Below are 19,242 nucleotides of genomic sequence, written 5' to 3'. Positions count from 1 at the left end.
GTCTACTTCCCATTCTTGTCAGAGTGACATCAATGCAGAGAGAGTTTCTAAGTTTCGTTAGTATCTTCTTTGAGTATAGAGGTGAAGACTTCAAACTCATAGTTGTCAAACTTAACATATTTGCGAAACTACATCTCTTGAGTAGAGGAAGAAGTGATTTCGGAGAACTTGTCTCGATGAGTTTAAGTAGAGATCTAAGTTACTAAGTCTTTACAAAAGATAGTAGAGCAAAGCTTAGCTTGGCATACATAACATACAGACAGATGAACATGTGACTAGGAAGTCACGTGTTGTCTCTGTGGGTTATAGGTCACCATGTTCTCAGATGAAGGCACTGTGACCTGTTTTACAAGACAATGGTTTTGATTACTACAGACAAATGCAAACCAGGGCGTCGCAGACACAATGCGGCAGCGTCTAGCTTGCGTCCTGTTTATTAGCTCTTATCACACTCCTTGTTCTCGCCAGTGACCCCTTGGGTCATGGGCTTATTTACATATATGGAATATATGTCTATTAAATGTGATAATTACATTAAATGCTCGGTCAGCTACAAACCAAAACACTGAACATTAAAGCTTAATTTGTATATGACTCATAGGAGTGTGATAGAGAAATTAATATGAATATATACAGTTAGTCCTAGTTACCAGCAAGTGGTTAAGAATGACTTTCAACTGATTATATGTAAAAAAAAATAAGATATATAAAAATACTCATGAGTAAAAGAATGCATGGAAGATAGATCCATGTTTAAGATAAATGCATAAATGCATATATCATACTAATATTAAAGATAACATGTCATACATAATGATAGTTATATACTGTTAGTCATGAGAATACATACTCAACAAAGTACTGACGTACTGCTGATGATTGCATGACATAAGAATTAAATTTTAAAAATAATTTATGGTTAAATGGTACCAAAAATGTGATAAGATAAAAGGTAACTGATTAACAATAGGCGCTACCTGATTAGCATATAAATGTATAAACTATTAAAGTTAGATAATAGTAACTGTTTAAGAATAGTTGCTACCTGATTAATAATGATTCAAACAAATTCAGAAGTGTGCACATCGTATAGATTCCAGGTGCATACACGCACAGACATATTGAATCTTGGAACTTCAATTGATTTTATTAGGTGCGCTACCAGATATATTGAATGATAATTGATAATTAAGCTTCACATACTTTACATGTGGAATGCAATGTCTCTGAGTTTCCTGTTACACATTTAGCCAGCGTTCAAACCGCTTTTCACACAAAACACAATTCCAAGCTACTTTCCTCCGAGTCAAATGAAATGGCCAATTTCAAGTGGCTCTAAAAGTCAAACGCCTTAAGGGCAACAGGTAAATTGTCTGGGCGGGGTATGACGTTCTGTTGATGATCCATCCGTGTTCGCCTCGACCTACGCCAAGCAAAGATGTTAGCAATGACTAAAACCACCACCAACACGCATGGCACAGCCAGCAGTGTGTAGAACCGTAGGTCCTCGTCGACATGGTAAGCCCTTGAATTGTGGTCCATACTAGCCAGTTTTGATAGTTGATGGGCCACTTTCGCATTGTATGGAAGGGGTAAAGCTGGGATGATAGTACTCGACCACGAAAAATTCGCGAAGTAAGCTCATTCTCGTATGATGGTGCTAACTCCACGGACCATGTAGTTGGTGGTGGTTCCAATGCAGCCGTTCGCAGCTACTAACATCCGTGAAGACGACCGCTGATCCGTCCGGGCATCCAACGTGAAATCCTTCCCTGCCGTATCGTATCCCCGATCCGTTGTTCAGCCTGTAAGCGAACTTATACTCGTCAAAAGGGTAAAGTTGTTTCAGACATCTTTCGCTTGTATGGGGGGGAGAGCCGTTTAGCACTAGACCTAACTCGCATGAATCCCTTGATATATGGTGGAATTCAAAGGAGTCAGCTGTACAAACTTTATTGCCCATGGCATCTGAACAGTGAGTTAACCTATCTAGGTCTCTGATGACCGTAAATGTTTCCTTATTAGGGGAAATCAATGCGTGTCCCGTCAGATTAGATATTCCTGGTAATGAGTTATTCTTCATGAAAGTTTGGAACGGTGCAATTTTTCAAGATTGCCAGGCGTCGGAAGAATCAAAGGGAATGGTAATCGTGATCCTGTAATTCTCAACACTTACTGATAGTAAGGTATAATAAAATTCTATCTTATGCACGTTCTCTAAAGTTAATGTTAGATCTTTAATAGGCAGAAGATGTGGCGACAGAACACCCTTTGTAGCTAGTGTGATAGCTTCCACATAGTCTTTTGATTTTTCGATAAATATGAAATTTTTGTACGGATATGGTCTACCTTAGAACTGTAATACGCTAATGTTGCCAGCAAGTGTTGCACCTCCATCATCTGATTGATGTTACTAGAATGTTCGTTCACCAAAGTCATAAGTTGATTAATTGATGATAATTTTTTACGAAGTTCAGAAAAAACTCATTCATTTTCATGTTGCAAAAATTCAATTCTCTTATTCTGATCATTAATTTTAAGACTATTTGAAATTCCTTAACCTAAACTTACAACAGACCCGAAGACGTTGAGCGCAGCAAATATAAACGGGTTACGTCTTTCTAGGCTACTGTGCCGCATGGTCCACATAAGCAGATCACGAGCCAGACATTCTGCTTCAGCAGTTTTGTTTTGCAAGTCGAATGATAACATTTCTGCAACACTTAGTTTGTGCTAGCGAAATCTCTGGATTAAAAGGAAAATTATGATGTAATTGATTCAATGATTCAGCAAACCGTGACAAGTCGCTTTTTAGGTTAATGACATCATCTTCTGGCAGGAAAATCGCTCACAAATCAACTTCTAGAACTATATTACTTGTTGTAATGAAAACGTCCTCTGTTCTTTCAATTATAGAGCCGTATGTAAAATGTACTTTTTTTGTTTTAGCACTTTTCTCCCACGACAAGAATGTTTGAACGAACAGTACCACTCCGAGCAATATAAGCTTCATGTTGGAAACCTGCAATTAGTGAAATATATGTAATTACTCATGTTTAAATTATCTACTTTTATACAAAACAGAAAAAAAAATTTTCATACAAATATATATACATACTTTTATCATGCAAGTTACATAGATACTTTAATTTTATTAATGTTTCATATATATAGGCATATATAAATTTATCTCTTTCTTTCTACCCCTTTTCTTAACTGCGAACATGAGCCAACCGTATTATTCTCACATCAGTAGGTTGGGATATGTTTTGAACTTTAAATCTGTTGGCCGTTAATATTTCTAAAATGCTAAACGGGCCTTCAAACTTAGGTGTTAATTTGTAGTTCAATCGCTTGCGTACATATACTTGTATGTAGACTTGGTTGCCTACTATATATGTTTTAGTTGGCTTAGCGATTTTATCATGATTTCTTTTCATTATGATTTGTGATTCTTCTAAATTCTTACGAAGTATATTACATCAACTTGCACTTGCTTCCATAACATCCCGTAGGGGATTCGATAAATGGGTTGTAGGTGTAAATACATGGAAAGGTTTCCTAGCTGGGGTACTGTACAGTGCCTAGTGCGGCGACATTTTGATAGATACATGATATAAATGGTAAGAGTACTTAGAACCGCAGGTATGGCAATATCCCAGGGATCCATTCCCCAGAGTGTAACTCGTAATACGTTTAACACCTTCCTATTTACCCTCTCAACTAATCCATTAGACTCTAGGTGGTAGATCATGGTATTGATTTTCTTGATGCAGAGGAATTCACACAACGAGTTAAGGAAATAATTATTGAATTCTCCACCCGAGTCAGAGATTATCATGTGTGGAATTCCATGTTTACAAATGTAGCACTCGTAAAATTTCCTAGCGCATTCAATTCCGGTTTTAGTTTTTAGTGCTATCAATTCTGTATATCGAGTCAAGGCTTTTATTATCACTAAGAGGTGCTTATTTCCTCGGTCTGACTCGTAAAACCCTGTTAATAAATCTAAGTGTACTCTTTCAAAGGGTTGGTTGGGCACGGGATAGGTACCCAAGCTGACAGGTGTCTTAGTGTGTCCTTTGTTTTCCTAACAATTAGCTATGTGTTTTTTTTATATCTGTAAGCATCGTATGGCAATAAAATAATGATTTGGCTTTCTGTGACATGATAGAGAACATTGGATGACCATGTAATGGACTGGAATGCAACCAGTTTATGACGGTTGGTATAAGTGAGATTGGTACCACTACCTGGTCGTTAGTCACCTGCAGGGTGTTGAAGGTTTTCCTTGTCCCGGACCTACGCAGAATATTATCCTTAATTATATAATTCTGCTGCGTATACTTCACACATTCCTTTTCCTTAGGATTCCCGTTCAAAGCATCTATTATTTTCTTTAACTGCTTATCTTTTCTTTTTTGTTCAGTCTGTACTAGTTCAGCGCTCTAACCCTGGTCTTCTTGTTCAGATACAGTTTTAACAATAGGCACGGATGTTGATATATCTACTAGTTCAGCTAATGGCTCCGTACAAGATGACGCGGGATTGCGTGATAATGCGTCGGCAATGATATTTGCTTTCCCAGGTAGATATCCTATCCTTGCGCCAAAGTCTTGAATGATCATATGCCACTGAGTTCTTTTGGGACTGTGACTAAAGCCTTTAAAGAAGTCAGTGAGGGGCTTATGGTCAGTAAGAACCTTGACAGGATAGCCGTATATTATGAACTTAAAATGCAATAGTGAGTTAACAATAGCTCTTCCTTATCTATTACTGCATATTTACTTTATGAAGGTCTAAGTTTACGTGAATAAAAAGCTATAAGGAAGAACTGTTCGTCATATTGCTGAAGCAGTACCCCTCCTACCCCTTGGTCTGAGGCGTCAGTTGCAATATAGAATTCCTTACTGAAGTCAGGAAATTTTAAGATAGGTGAACTGCATAGTTCCTCTTTCAAGGTATCGAATGCCTGTTGATGCTTTTCAGATCATATAAAATCTACGCCCTTCTTCGTAAGATTGGTTAGAGGAGCGGCTATAATTGAGTAATTGCGTATAAAACGGTGGTAATACCCACTACAGCCTAAAAATTCCTGTATCCCCTTGACATTAGTAGGTATCGGAAAGTTACGAATAGCAGACACCTTATCATGGACTATCTTAAGACCTTGACTAGACACCATAAAACATAAATAGACTAGTTCTGTTTTGAAAAATTCACACTTGGTTATCTTTACTCTTAAATTATGCTGCCTTAGTCTCTGTAGCACAAGCTCTAGTTTATGTAAATGTTCTTCTAAGGTATTAGAAAAGATTACAAGGTCGTCCATATAGGGATGTAGGGTATCCCATAACAAGTCTCCGAACACTATATTAATCATTCTGGTGAATGTAATTGGGGCGCAACGTAAACCAAAAGGCATACGTAAAAATTCATAATGTCCCCTGGCTGTGCTGAAGGTGGTGTATGGGATATTCTCTTTTTCTAAAGGTATCTGGTGAAAGCCTTAAAGTAAGTCCAAACTGGTGAAATATTTGTTCTGTCCTAACAAGGATAAAATATCGTCAGTACATGGCACTGGGAATCGATCGGGAATTGTTTCTTCATTTAAGCAACGGAAATCTACGCAGATACGCCAGGTTCAATCTTTTTTCGGTACGACGATTAAGGGGAAATCATAAGGGCTGTTCAATTTCCTAATGACTCCTTCTAACATTTTACCTACTTCATCATTGATCTCATTCTGGAATTTCATAGGGAGTCGGTACAAAGGTACATAGATGACTTTATGCTTTTCTTTTAACCGTATTTGGTGTTCAATGGCATCCATTTTTCCCAAGGATCCCTCGGTAGTGGAGAAAACAACATGATATTTAGTTAAAAGATCAAAAAATTTTTGCTGAATCTCCTCTTCTTGAATATCTTTATTGATTTTACCTTTAATAGATTGTAAGAGGGATTCATCCACAACTGATTGAGCGTGATTAATTTCAGCAACGTTAAGAATGCGATATTTATAAACTTCCACATCCACGATGTGTTGATTTTAGTGGATCACTAAAGTGGTATTCAAATGGCTACAGACTTCAATGTTAACTTGTTGCTGGGAATCAACAGTGTATATTGCTTGTGTTACGGACAATCCGTTAATTTTCAGAGTGTTGGAAAGGATTAACATTTCGGATCCCGGCAAAGTCTTCTTTACACGCACTAATACATTCGAAAGTAAGTTTGGCTCGAGTTTGCGTGCAAGCTGCTATTACAGGTGTGCGAGAATGCTGTTGGGTCACTTGAACAATGTCATGATTCATGAGACAAGTGATTAGTTCCTCAATGTACATTACTGTTTGGTTGTTTGTCTTTTTTTTTTTTTATGTCCAAAACTGATTTTAAGGTGTTAGAAGACTTATAGAATTTTCCTTTGATATACACGCCGTGTTTGGCAGGGGCTAAGGTAATGTTTTGAATGCCCATAGACGGGTATCCTATAATTACAGCTGGATACATATCAATAGTTTTGTACAACGATAAAGGTATCGGTCAACGTGCGCTTACCCACCTTGTACTGAATATGAGTTACTCCTACTACACTTAATTCATTATTTCTAATACCCGAGAGCCTCACTCCAGACTTCTCAATAGGGAAGTTCGAAAACAACAGGTGATGAGTCCACAGATCCATGATATTACGTGGACTACCGGAATCGAAAACAGTGTGAAGGGTCGGTGCTCTAAATTTACGGCATGCAATGTAGGACGTAATTCATCTTTACTGATGATAGCATGTATATGGTGGAAGTCTACAGGGACCTACACTGATTTTTTGGATTCGGTCGTGTGGTTCATAGGAAAATTCTGTCTCTCGCATTGATCCTGTAGAGATTAAATTTGATCCAAAAGATGTTGATACGAATGACCCAACATCATTCTCTCCCCCACTGGAGTTAATTACGTGGTATTTGCTTTGCTTTGCACACTCGGAAAATTTGACTGATTCTGTGAGTTCGGGTTAGATAGCCTGGGAACAGAATTTCCTGAAGCACGATTTGTTTGTTTGTAATTTTGAACAGCGTTACTGTTTGGCTGTTTCTTCTTATAGTAATGAGGATTCTTCTTATTATCATTGGCAATGGTTAGCGTGTTTTTTTGCATTCTGTTGTTGGTTACTTGAGAAGCAACGATTGTAAGAATGACTGGAGCTGTTATGAATCGAACAATAACGCGTTCGACAGTCTTCAATCATATGCCCTGTGCGCTTACAATTGTAACAAGTTACCCCTGCTGTGTTATTATTGATTATATTTACTTGCTGTGGTTTACTTTCATTCTTTGCAAAAACTTGAGTAAGCAAGGGGTCGAGATTAGTGCACTTAGACATATGCTTTTTAATTTGTTTATATATGTCTAGTTCCGTACTGTCGGGCGCTAGCTTCTTGTCAAAACACTGTACCAAAGCTTCGGGCAACATAACTGTTATGCAGGTTAAATATGCGAGCCTAATAAAATTTTTCACGGCCATATTCCTTCCCGTAACCCAAGTGGAATTACGCAAACTATCCTGATATTCATTCAGCCGGTCAGCAATTAGTGCCGCCCTCTCTACAACGTTAAGCTGAGTCATAGAGGCCAGATTAAGGATGTTCCTCAAAGCTAAGACTACGTCCAAGGCTTCTTCACCACCATATATGGCACGTAATCTAATTTTAAATTCATCCCATGTATCTGCCTCTTGGAAAGAGACTCCTCTCAGGTGCATCTCCTTTAGCAAAGTCAATGAAACTTTTAGCTTCCTGTAATTGTACAGATGGGTCAGTGATGCATTTTGCTTTTAAATAAGCATCTACTGACGAGATCCAAGATTCGACACTTCGAGGCAAGAACCCGTTGACCTGGCCTTGAAAGGGAGCAATTGCAGACCTTGTGCTGACCAAAGTAACAACTGGGTTGGGTGAAAGGTTACTGGGTGCGGGAGAACTAGCTGCAGCAGTGGCCATCGTGACTTTTGCTTTTTTCTTTTCACTACGATTCCTAGTGATCCTATCGAAGTATCTATATGAATACAATCGTCCACTGCGTAAACGCATATGCAATATAAAATAAGAAAAATGTGTTACAGATAATAACAGAGTCCCCCAAAATGATAAGATTAAAAACAGATAACATGATAAAGATATTTCCGGAGAACTTCTGGAAGAAAAAAAAAAATTAGCAACAAAGATAAAAAGACCTGGAGGGCGAGAATCCGTAGTTGAAGATAGATTCCTGTAAGGAAGGAAGATTAAGACTAACGTATAACTCACCCCCAGGAATAATGGACGATCGATCTTGTGTATGGAGAACACTCACACTCACACACCAAAATGAATAAAGAATTCTACTTAGCTGCGGTATTTAAGAGGAAGATCGTAGTGTTTTGATGACATCACGGCCTCGCCTTTTCCTGTCCTGCTCCGCGGTTGACCGATATCTCAACTCTCCTTCTGATCATGCGTTGTTTGTTTGTTGAATGATTCGGTTCCCGTTGCTGCAGACACGTCCATTTGTTTCTTGAAGATATGTGATGAAAGACGTTCACTAAACGATGCTATAGCCTCTTGAATGCATCTCGATGAAGGACATTTCTTAGAGTTCGTAGGATGCTTTTTGTTGCCTCTTAAGTTCCTCGAAGATCCTCTTTCCTCTGTTGACTTCTGATATATTACCTTTTATATAATTCGTTAAGCTTCGGTTGACATAGAATATACGGGATACGCCTATGTATAGAAAGGCGTCCCGTTGGATGTTATAACCTGCAATGTCATATGCAAGTATCTGTTTGTCTACTTCCCATTCTCGTCGGAGGGACATTGATGCAGAGAGAGTTTCTAATGCTAAGGTCACACATTCACGTATCAACGCACGCACGCCCACGCATGAGCGGAAATTGGTAGTTGGCAACAGCTTACGTCAGTAAACCGTAAATGTAACGTAAAACACACGTAAAATCGTAGACGTACGGTGACGAGTCGTCCGGGCGCTAAGCTCCGCCCACTAGGTCGCCGTAGCCCACTCCAGTTTTGAAATGTTCAAAACAAGTCGTGGGTGGTCGCGCCAAATGTCACCTGACGTAGCTCCAGGCATTGCACGTGGGAGCCACGGTGACTGCTGCGGGGTAAGCGCTAGGGTCACCAGCATCGTTCACCGTCGTTGTTTTCTTTCCGCGGCGAAGCACGCGGGCCTCCTAATTGCGCTGTAGCCTACGGCAAAACGATTCACACATTTACAACCCTGTACGACATGGCAACGCTGTAGCGTGGTATAACAGGTCAGGTCGGCGCCCTCAGGTCAGCTGTTGTTTCCGTCTCCCAAGACCAGCAGTTTCCTTCAAGCTCTCTACAGCGCCCTTCAAAATGCCGAACCTCCTAAAACGACCAAGGAAGGGACCATCAACGTCACATCTTGCAGGACCTTTTTCGGTCCAGAAAAGACTTCTACAGCCACTCCTACAACCACTCCTGCAGACATTCAGGACAGGGAAAATGTCAACTTCCACCTACAGGAGTCAGAGTTAGATGAGATTCTGACTGATGACAGCGACACGGAAACTCTCCATGAAGCTACCCCCATTGACGAGGGACAGAACGTTCCCTTGTCGAAGATATTTATTTCTTCTGAATAGCAGTCTTACAATAATGGTGTAACAAATAATGTAAATATCTGAGAGGAATTCTTATATACATCTAAAAAATATTATCTTGAATAGGTAGAATTCCTATTTATTTCCAAGAATGTTTGATAAGTTATTAGATGTTATTCTATATCGCTTAAATATAAATCGCCCATAGTCAACAGTTTTATATGTCTAAGTGTATGTCTGAATGGTAAAATCGAAGCAAGAAAATTCTAGTGCTAGACTTATATAGTACTTATCCTATGTTCATTTATTTGTGATTTTACATTAATTACTTATTACAGATGGCTACTATCAAAAAGTTACCATAAAACTAAAATAGATAAATATGTAGGAAAACAACGAAGAGACGAGCTGTTAAAATGATTGTTTACAGAACGGCAAGCTCTGTTCACAGGCCCGCCCTTTTGTACCCTACGGCACCACAACGGTGGGCGTGGTCTTGACGTGAAGTTGACGTACATAGAACATTACAATATCGGCGTTAGTTTCAGGTAGACGTCCGACCTTGCTTTCTTTGCGCGCACATTTGCGGCGCAATTTACGGTGCTGGCTTTACGTCCGTTAGCCCGTGTCCTGTTTACCAGCTATTCAAGGTCATTTCACCGCGATGATGCCCATGATCCATATACGTGGGCATACGCCATCGTGATACGTGAATGTGTGACCCCAGCATTAGTTTCGTTAGTATCTTCTTTGAGTATAGAGGTGAAGACTTCAAACTCGTAGTTTCGCAAATATATGTTAAGTTTGACAACTATATCTCTTTGAGTAGAGGAAGAAGTGATTTCAGAGAACTTGTCTCGATGAGTGGAAGTAGAGATCTAAGTTATAATGTCTTTACAAAAGATAGTAGAGCAAAGCTTAGCTCAGCATACATAACATACAGACAGGTGAACATGTGACTAAGAAGTCACGTGTTGTCTCTGTGGGTTATAGGTCACCATGTTCTCAGATGAAGGCACTGTGACCTGTTTTACAAGACAATGCTTTTGATTACTACAGACAAATACAAACCAGGGCGTCGCAGACACAACGCGGCAGCGTCTAGCTTGCGTCCTGTTTCTTAGCTCTTATCACACTCCTTGTTCTCGCCAGTGACCCCTTGGGTCATGGGCTTATCATATATGGAATACATATATATGTCTATTAAATGTGATCATTACACTTTATCTAGGCAGTCTTTTTACGGATGATGGTTCTCCCACAACAGCTATCAAGCAGCATGCAATAAGTAAAATGTGTCATACTCTGAAATTTATTTCACTTAAGAAGAAAATTTTATGCTGCTATTATGTCAACTATATTATATTCATGTGAGTCATGGCTAAATGGTGATATTAAACCCATCGAAAAGCAATAAAGATGGTGTATTAAACAACTTTTGGGGGTCAGAAAAACTACTAATAATGACATGTGTATGGTAGAACTGGGACTTCTGCCGATGAGGGCATTAATAAAATCGAGGCTAAGAAGATTCTTTAAAAAGATGTGGCTTAAAAGGAATAATATGGATGATGACCCTTTAATTCACGCCATGCGAATAGTGATGAACTATAATGACTCTGTTTTGAGGTATATACGAAACCTTATCTCTGATAATACTGATGATATTGAGGAAGGAAAATGTGAACTGCAATTAAAGGTCAGAAACTCCAATTCCAATATGATTGTTCTATAAAACTGTTAACCCAGATTTAGTCGTTCACGACATTTAAACAAACCAATTAAGACTTAATGAAATAGAACGTGTATCATGGACAAGAATGCGGTTAAGTGCTCATTCATTGGCAGTTGAGACAGGTCGGTGGAACAGAAGAGGCAGGGGCCGTCTGCCGACGGATGAGAGGTGGTGTTCATGCCGTGAGGTCCAGACAGAGATTCATGTAATTGAAAATTGTCCACTTTCGTTACAGATCAGGCAGACATATAACGTTAACACAGCCTTAGACTTGCTAGTAACCAGAACCGATTATTGTATTGTATTGAATATAACACGTTATTATAATGTGTAAAGTGTAATTACAGGAACTTGTTGATGGCGTATAGTTAAATTGGTTTTGTTTTAGTTTTAGTACAATATGTGTGTAATTGAAATTCATTTAGTTTGTATAAGAGATTGTACAAAATCTACTGTACTTAATTTTGTAATTTGGACCAAATACTCTTTGTAAAATTCATATTATTTTGTATTGTGGTCAATAAAAATATCTATCTATCTATCCACTTCTGTCGTATCAGGGGAGTGCATCCTGATCCAGACCTCTATTTGTATGGCCGTAGAATCCCATGCGTAGAACAAGCACACTTCTTAGGCATAGTTTTTGACACAGTAGATTGACTTGGGTCCCCCATATCAAACATATAAAAGCAAAGAGCCTAGAAGCTCTACATATCTTGAAGGTGCTTTCTCACACCATTTACGGAGCTGATAGAAATCTTTTACTAGAGTTTCATAAATCCTTAATCTTATCAAAGCTCTCGTATGGTTGTGAAGTATATTCTTCAGCTTCCTCGTCTAACTTAAAAAAATTTTTTAGATCAAGTGCATCATTTAGGTATTCGTATAGCCACAGGAGCTTTCCGTTCGTCACCAATATTTAGTTTGCTAGTTGATGCAGGAGAGATGCCCCTTGAACTCTATCACCAGTCATCATTACTTCGGTACTGGTTTAGAGTGCAAAGACTCTCCAAATCTCTGGCATTTGCTGTGGCAAAAAGAAATATTCTTAATGGTTTTTATGAAAGTCGTCCTAGCTATAGAATTAAAAAAAATTTAGAGGATACAAATATCAAAAAATTTCCCATTATTCCCTATGTGTATCCCAGTACTCCTGTCTGGAGGTTACCTGATGTGAAATTCTGCTGGTACTTCAATGGAGCAAAGAGGGATAAATCTGATGAGGAAATGAGGGCAATATTTTTAGAGCATGTATCAGAGCATATAGATAAAAGTTTTATATTTACTGATGGCTCCAAGTCCAATGCCAGCGTTGGATATGGAGTTTTTAGGAAATCTTTTAACCGAAGAGGTGCACTTCCTTCTGTTGCCTCAAACTTTACAGCTGAATTGTATGGCATCCTAGTAGCACTGGAACATATTGCAACACTCCCAGTGTGTAGCTACACAACATTTTGTGACCCCAAAAATGCCCTATAGTCCCTGGAAGTCTTTAATACTAATCATCCATTCGTATTGAAGATCTTTCAGTGGATCTTCTTGCACCAGTATAGAGGCAGCATGGTTTCTTTTTGTTGGGTTCCTGCCCATGTGAGCATATCGGGAAACGAAGAGGCAGACAAGCTAGCCAAATCAGCAGCGCAAACTTTGGTACCGAGAAAATGCCGTTGCATATCGTGATACATTCTTTGATATATGGAAATCCAATTTATGGACACTTCAGTGGGACAGAGTAGGCCCCAATAAAATGAAAGAAATTACTAGTGAGAGACACGCTTGGAAATATGACCTAATACCAAGGAAGTGGGAGGTTGTATTGTGTAGATTACCTATTGGCCATGCGCGTTTAACTCACGGCTATCTTATGGATGGGGAGAATGAGCCCTTCTGTGACGATTGCTTAGTTCCGTTAACCGTTAGGAATTTGCTGGTTGAGTGTCCCAGTCTAGTGGAACTTAGGAATTGCTTTTTAGCTTATAGTAGTGAAGCAGGTAGTTATTATAGCATGGCAAAACTGTTGGGAGAAAGCATATGTATTAACATCATCTCAAATATATGTGACAGCTATGCTGTCTTAGTATATATTTTTCATTTTTTTATTTTACTGTTATGTGGTCAGATTTATTAACAATTCTTTTTATCAGAATTTTATTTTATCAATTTTATTTTTATTTTCATCAAATTTATTTTATTTTTTAAATCAAATCTATATGTATCTCTTATAAAAATAAATATTTAAAATTGTTTAATATATTATAAAAATTAAAATATTACATTTGGTATTCGGCGTCGGTGACCCTGGTAGTTGTGACGCCAGATAACTCACAATTAATCAATCAATTAGCCTTATCATAAAGGATGGATTAGTGAATTTATTAGGACATTAACTTGATTGATGATAGATCTATATCATAAATTTCATCTTCATAAATTTCATCTATCTTGGTAAATCTCGCTAATCTGACCAATCTAAAATAGCTATTTATTCTTGGAATTAACTGGTTGGAACTTAGAACAAAATCTCCTGCATCTGGTTCCTTTCTTGACTGAGTTCCTGTCAAATACCCATCAAACTTTTCATTTACACTTGATTCGCCATGAAGAGACTTATCTTCATCTGAGACTTATCTACATCTGTCTCATCTGAACTTTTCTTCGGCAGCAGATAGCTTGTGACCTCCTCGGTGGTGTGGTCGGTATGGTGATGGCGTGCCACCTCGGTGGCCGTGAGTTCGATTCTCGGGCATTGCATTGAGGGGAGAGATGAGTATCTATGGTGATAGCAATTCACTATCTACGTGGTTTGGAAGTCACATAATGCCTTATGTCCCGTTGCTGAATAACCACTGGTTCCATGCAACGTAAAAACACCATACAAACAAAACAAACAGCTAGCAAACAAACAGCTAGCATGTTTTTTCTTCAGTTTTTCCTTTTGTTGCTATCTCATTGTATTCTCTTTTTCTGAGGTGCTTGTAATGAACTTGGTGCTAACAAATTTTCTCTTGGAACTTAATTTTTAGGAATTGACTCGGCAAACTAAAGCTAGTCTGGTGCTGCAGCGAGTCATCTAGACCTGGTAAATGACCATGGTTCATGACAGAACTAAGGGATAATGAAGGAATATTAGTGGACTTATCTTCTGCTGGAACTGTCGCTCCTTCACCAATATCTGCATCCCTATCATGACTATACCTACTGTCAGCATTACTTAAAGGCCTGTCCACACAAGCGGGCCTGATCGGCGTGCTCCGGGGTTGACGGGCAAATTCTGGCGGGCTTACCGTGAATGTTGTCCACACGGGTGAGGCGATGCAGAGGTGGGCGTGCCCGACAATTTCAGTAGTGTGTTCAGTGCGGTACGATAAACATGGTACCTACCGCAAAGAAGAAGATATTGTGTAGCATAATTGCTTTGTGTGTGATGAAAAAGAAGAAAATGAAGAGAATATGGTGCAAATAATGGCTCAGTAAAAGAAATGTATATGGTTAACGTATGTCTACCAAGGTCGAAGCTCAAGTCATCGGGCACCACCATGGTGATTTTGCTACAAGACCCATCGGGCAATTTGACGGTTTGCCCGTCAAGTGTGCCCGTTAGAGGGGAGGTCCACCGATCAGGCCCTTAAGACTCTTTACAGCATCCTTCGTCCCAAAGCTGCAACACCTTTCATTCCTTTTACTGTAACTACGTTCGTATTCTCTGTCTTTTTTTCACCCTCTTCTATCAGTTGTTTCATAGTGCAACTGCGACGACTTCCTCCTGTTACACCTTTCAAACCTCTGTTTTCCCTTTCAGCACTGAATGACCTCATAGGTCCCAGCGCTTGGCCTTGGGCTTAAATGATACATTCTATTCTATTTTATCCATGATACCAATTTATATATTAATCATCCTCAGGACTGGTTGTCTAGGATAATACTACTGGCTTAGTGAGTTAGTAAATTTGACACCGAATAGGAGATAAGTGGCCAATATAGTCGAATTAAGTAATCAAAGACATTTGGAGGACTTTAACAGAGTCTCATGTGGATGCATCATATGCAATGGTATTTGTGTCAATGGGTCTTTAATTGCTATCGTTTCTGGTTATTGCCGAAATGAAAAGGTAAACTACTGAAGAAAATTGTAAATGAAGTAAAATACAGGTTATAAAAAACCTATTGATACCTGGACCACATATTTTATAAATGAATTTCCATTACGGGTTTTAGCAAAGTGGTTGCCTTTTAAACACGTTTAATTAACTGTAAAGAAACTAATCTGAGAAACGGGTACTAGGCACGAACAATGCATTATATTTACCAGGATGATTGCCTTGGTTTATTTAGAAAAAGGTACTGCAAAGAACCTCAAGTAATGCCTACAGTGCACCAGAGTTGAAGAATTGCTTAAGCTGATGATGGCAGAATCATTAAAGAATTGCTTAGGCTGAGGAGAAGGCTAGACCAGAAGTTAGGGCGAGGAAGTGAGGCGCAAAAACAAATTGCTTAGGCCGAGGAATAACATCAATAAGCTTCAGCCATTTGCCCTCCCCCGGCTGCAACCCCTTTCATTCCTTTCACTGCACCTCCGTTCACATTCCCTTTCTTCCGTCTTACTTTCCACCCTCTCCTAACAATTGTTTCATAGCACAACTGCGAGGTTTTCCTCTCTTACACCTATAAAACCGTCCTACGGACTGTCAATTTCTGTTTCACAGCTGAATGACCTCATAGGCGCCAACGCTTAGCCTTTGGCCTAAACTCTAGATTTCAGTTCCAATTCAACAAGCATAAAGATATAAATGAGTGAACAGCATTATTCGTGATTGTGCGTGACACGTGGGAATGGTGGTTTGTGTTTGTAGTTTAGGGAATGGAAACCTTCTGGTAGAGAGCCTTGCGACCCCAAAGCATCTTGTGGGCCCTCTGGAAGGGTAGCGCTGTTAGTGCACCTCACGTGGTGCACTGCACGCATTACTTAAGGTTCTTAGCAGCATCACTTCGTTCCCTAGCTGCAACCTCTCCTATTTCTTTTACTGTACCTCCGTTCGGATTCAATTTGACTTGACACACTCTCCAGGAATTATTTATTAGTGCAACTGCGAGGTTTTCCTCCTGTTACACGTTTCAATTCTTTTCACTGACTGTCACTCAGTTTCTCTTGCAGAATTGAATGACCTCATAGGCCCCAGAGCTTTGGTTTGACCTAAATTGTATTTACTATCTTATCTATAGTATTAAAGGCTTTGTCCACACGATCGGTTATCGGCCAACAACCAGCTCCATCCCCCTTGGTCCTACAACCAGCTCCATCCCCCTTGGTCTTATAACCAGCTCCATTCCCCTTGGTCTTACAACCAGATCATTCCCCTTGGTCCTACAACCAGCTCCATCCCCCTACGTCCTACAACCAGCTCATCCCCCTTAGTCCTTCAACCAGCTCCATCCCCCTTGGCATAATTGTTATGCCCACACTTGCTTCTTGGTGAATTGAGCAGTATCAAATGAGTGGTAGCCAAGCCTTTGCAGGAAATAAACAAGACAAACAGTGCATAGTATTAATTGTTAATGTGTAAAATAAGTATTTGGATGCCTTGTGAATAAATACTATATAGTATATATACATATATATATATATATATATATATATATATATATATATTATATATATATATATATATATATACTATAAATATCTATATCTATATATCTATATATATACTATATGCATATATATCTATATATATATATAGCTATATATATATATATATATATACATATATATATATATATATATATATATCGTGTGTCGTGTGTGTGTGTGTGTGTGTGTGTGAGTGAGTGAGTGTGTGTGTGTGCGTGTGTGTTCGCCCGACTCATTTAAATTTTTAATTTCCGTAAAAATTGTGTTTTTATTCTCGTTATATCACTTTTCTCCATTCAAAATTCTATGGCACTTTTTCTTTATCTGTACCCTATTTCACCAAGCACTTTATGAAAGAATTCATTGCAACCTAATATCTTCCTTCAGTTGTTGTGACACTTTCTCTATCGTCGGAATTTCTTTCCTTGCATAAAAACCCAATACAGTTCGCCTTATAACGCATCGATCGAAATCGTCAACATTTGTTACGGTTTTTTATCTTTTCCTTTCCCTTTCCCTAAAAACAAGTTCTCCGAATTCTTCTTCCGTTTCTTTATCTTCCTTACAAATCTGATGCAAAGCCGCTTTTGATATCTTCGTTGCATCTGCGGCATGTTTGACTACTTGATCGATTCTAAACATAGCCATTCCATTTTTCTTTTCCCATCTAATAAACTGGTAAACGTTGGATGCTATTTCTCGTTCTTCAGGACGAAGTACACGCCGCGAGGAACTCTCCTGGTGTTTAAGAACGCTTGCGTTGTAAGACAATGAAAATGGAAGATTAACTCCAACCATTTTATAAGATTTGACCAAGGGTCTCAGTGAACTGACCCAAGTGAAAAAGTGGCAACATGAATCCCAGATCTCCAACTTTATTAATTCCCTTCCCCTCTCTTAGTGAAACGAAAGCAGCCGGATTAAGGAGAATCGGCAGGGCTAGAAATAGGCTCGGAGTCGCCTCTTAAAATAGTTTGAGTTTGGTCGGTTGAGTATTTCCAGAGTTATAAAGGTCCAAAGTCGCGGTTTTTGTGTTATCTGGGTAGTTAAGCTTTGCTAACCGCCAACTGCCGTGATGGGTAATATTACCATTATTACCAGGTTCCAATTCCATAGAAACTTTTCTTATGATATACCATGAATTATGACTATAAAGTCAGAGTCATGCACGAGTGAGAAGGTGAAGTATAATTATTTAAATGACATTTTTAATTCATGTTGTTATAGAAGACAAGAAAATCTGTGAAATGAAACAAAATGGACGTTACTTTGGCCATACTGAATAAAAATGGAAGACATATCTCCATTCCACAAAGTATATACATTATATATATATATATATATATATATAGATATATATATATATAATATATATTATTATTATATATATATATAATGTTGTTATATAGATATATATATATTTGGGTGATATATATATATATATATATATATATATATATGATTTATATACATATATAATTTGTTATATATATGTGTTTATATATATTATATATATATATATATATATATATATATATATATATATAGATATATATATATATATTTCTATATATATATATATAATATATATATATATATATATATTGTCACTCAGAGCTTTCCCAGGCAAAGCAGGGTTGGTCAGATAGTATATATATATATATATATATATATATAAACAAGCTGACCAACCCTGTATAACCTGGTAAAACTCTGAGTGACAGTATACATGTTGGGGAGGGAAAGGGGAAAAGGGAAGGAGAGAGTTCACTCTTCAAGCAGTCGTGAGTGAACTGACAGGTGACTGTCCCCTTTGATCTAGGCATTACTGTGCTGTCCATCACGTTTAACCAGGTCTTACTGTACCACCTGTCACCTTTAACCAAGTATTGCTGTGCTGTCTATCCCTTTTTTTTAGGTATTACTGCGGTGACTGTCCCTTTTATTTAGGTATAACTGTGGTGACTGTCCTTTTGTCCAGGCATGACTACGTTGTCTGTCCCTTTAGCAAGACATTACTGTACTTTCTTTCCCCTTTAACCAGGTAATACAGTGTTTTCTGCCCTTTTATCCAGGTATCACTGTTGTGACTGTCCACTATACCCAGAAATTACTGTGGTGACTGTCCCTTTTATTTAGGTATTACTGTGATGACTGTCCCTTTTATCTAAGTATTACTGTAGTGAATGGCCTTTTTATCCAGGTATTACTGCACTAACTGTCTCTTTTATCCAGATACTACTGTGCTGTCTATTCCTT

The sequence above is a fragment of the Macrobrachium nipponense genome, chromosome 9 (assembly GCF_015104395.2).
Source record: "Macrobrachium nipponense isolate FS-2020 chromosome 9, ASM1510439v2, whole genome shotgun sequence".
In the NCBI taxonomy this organism is placed as follows: Eukaryota; Metazoa; Arthropoda; class Malacostraca; order Decapoda; family Palaemonidae; genus Macrobrachium; species Macrobrachium nipponense.
This window is presented reverse-complemented; position numbering follows the sequence as displayed.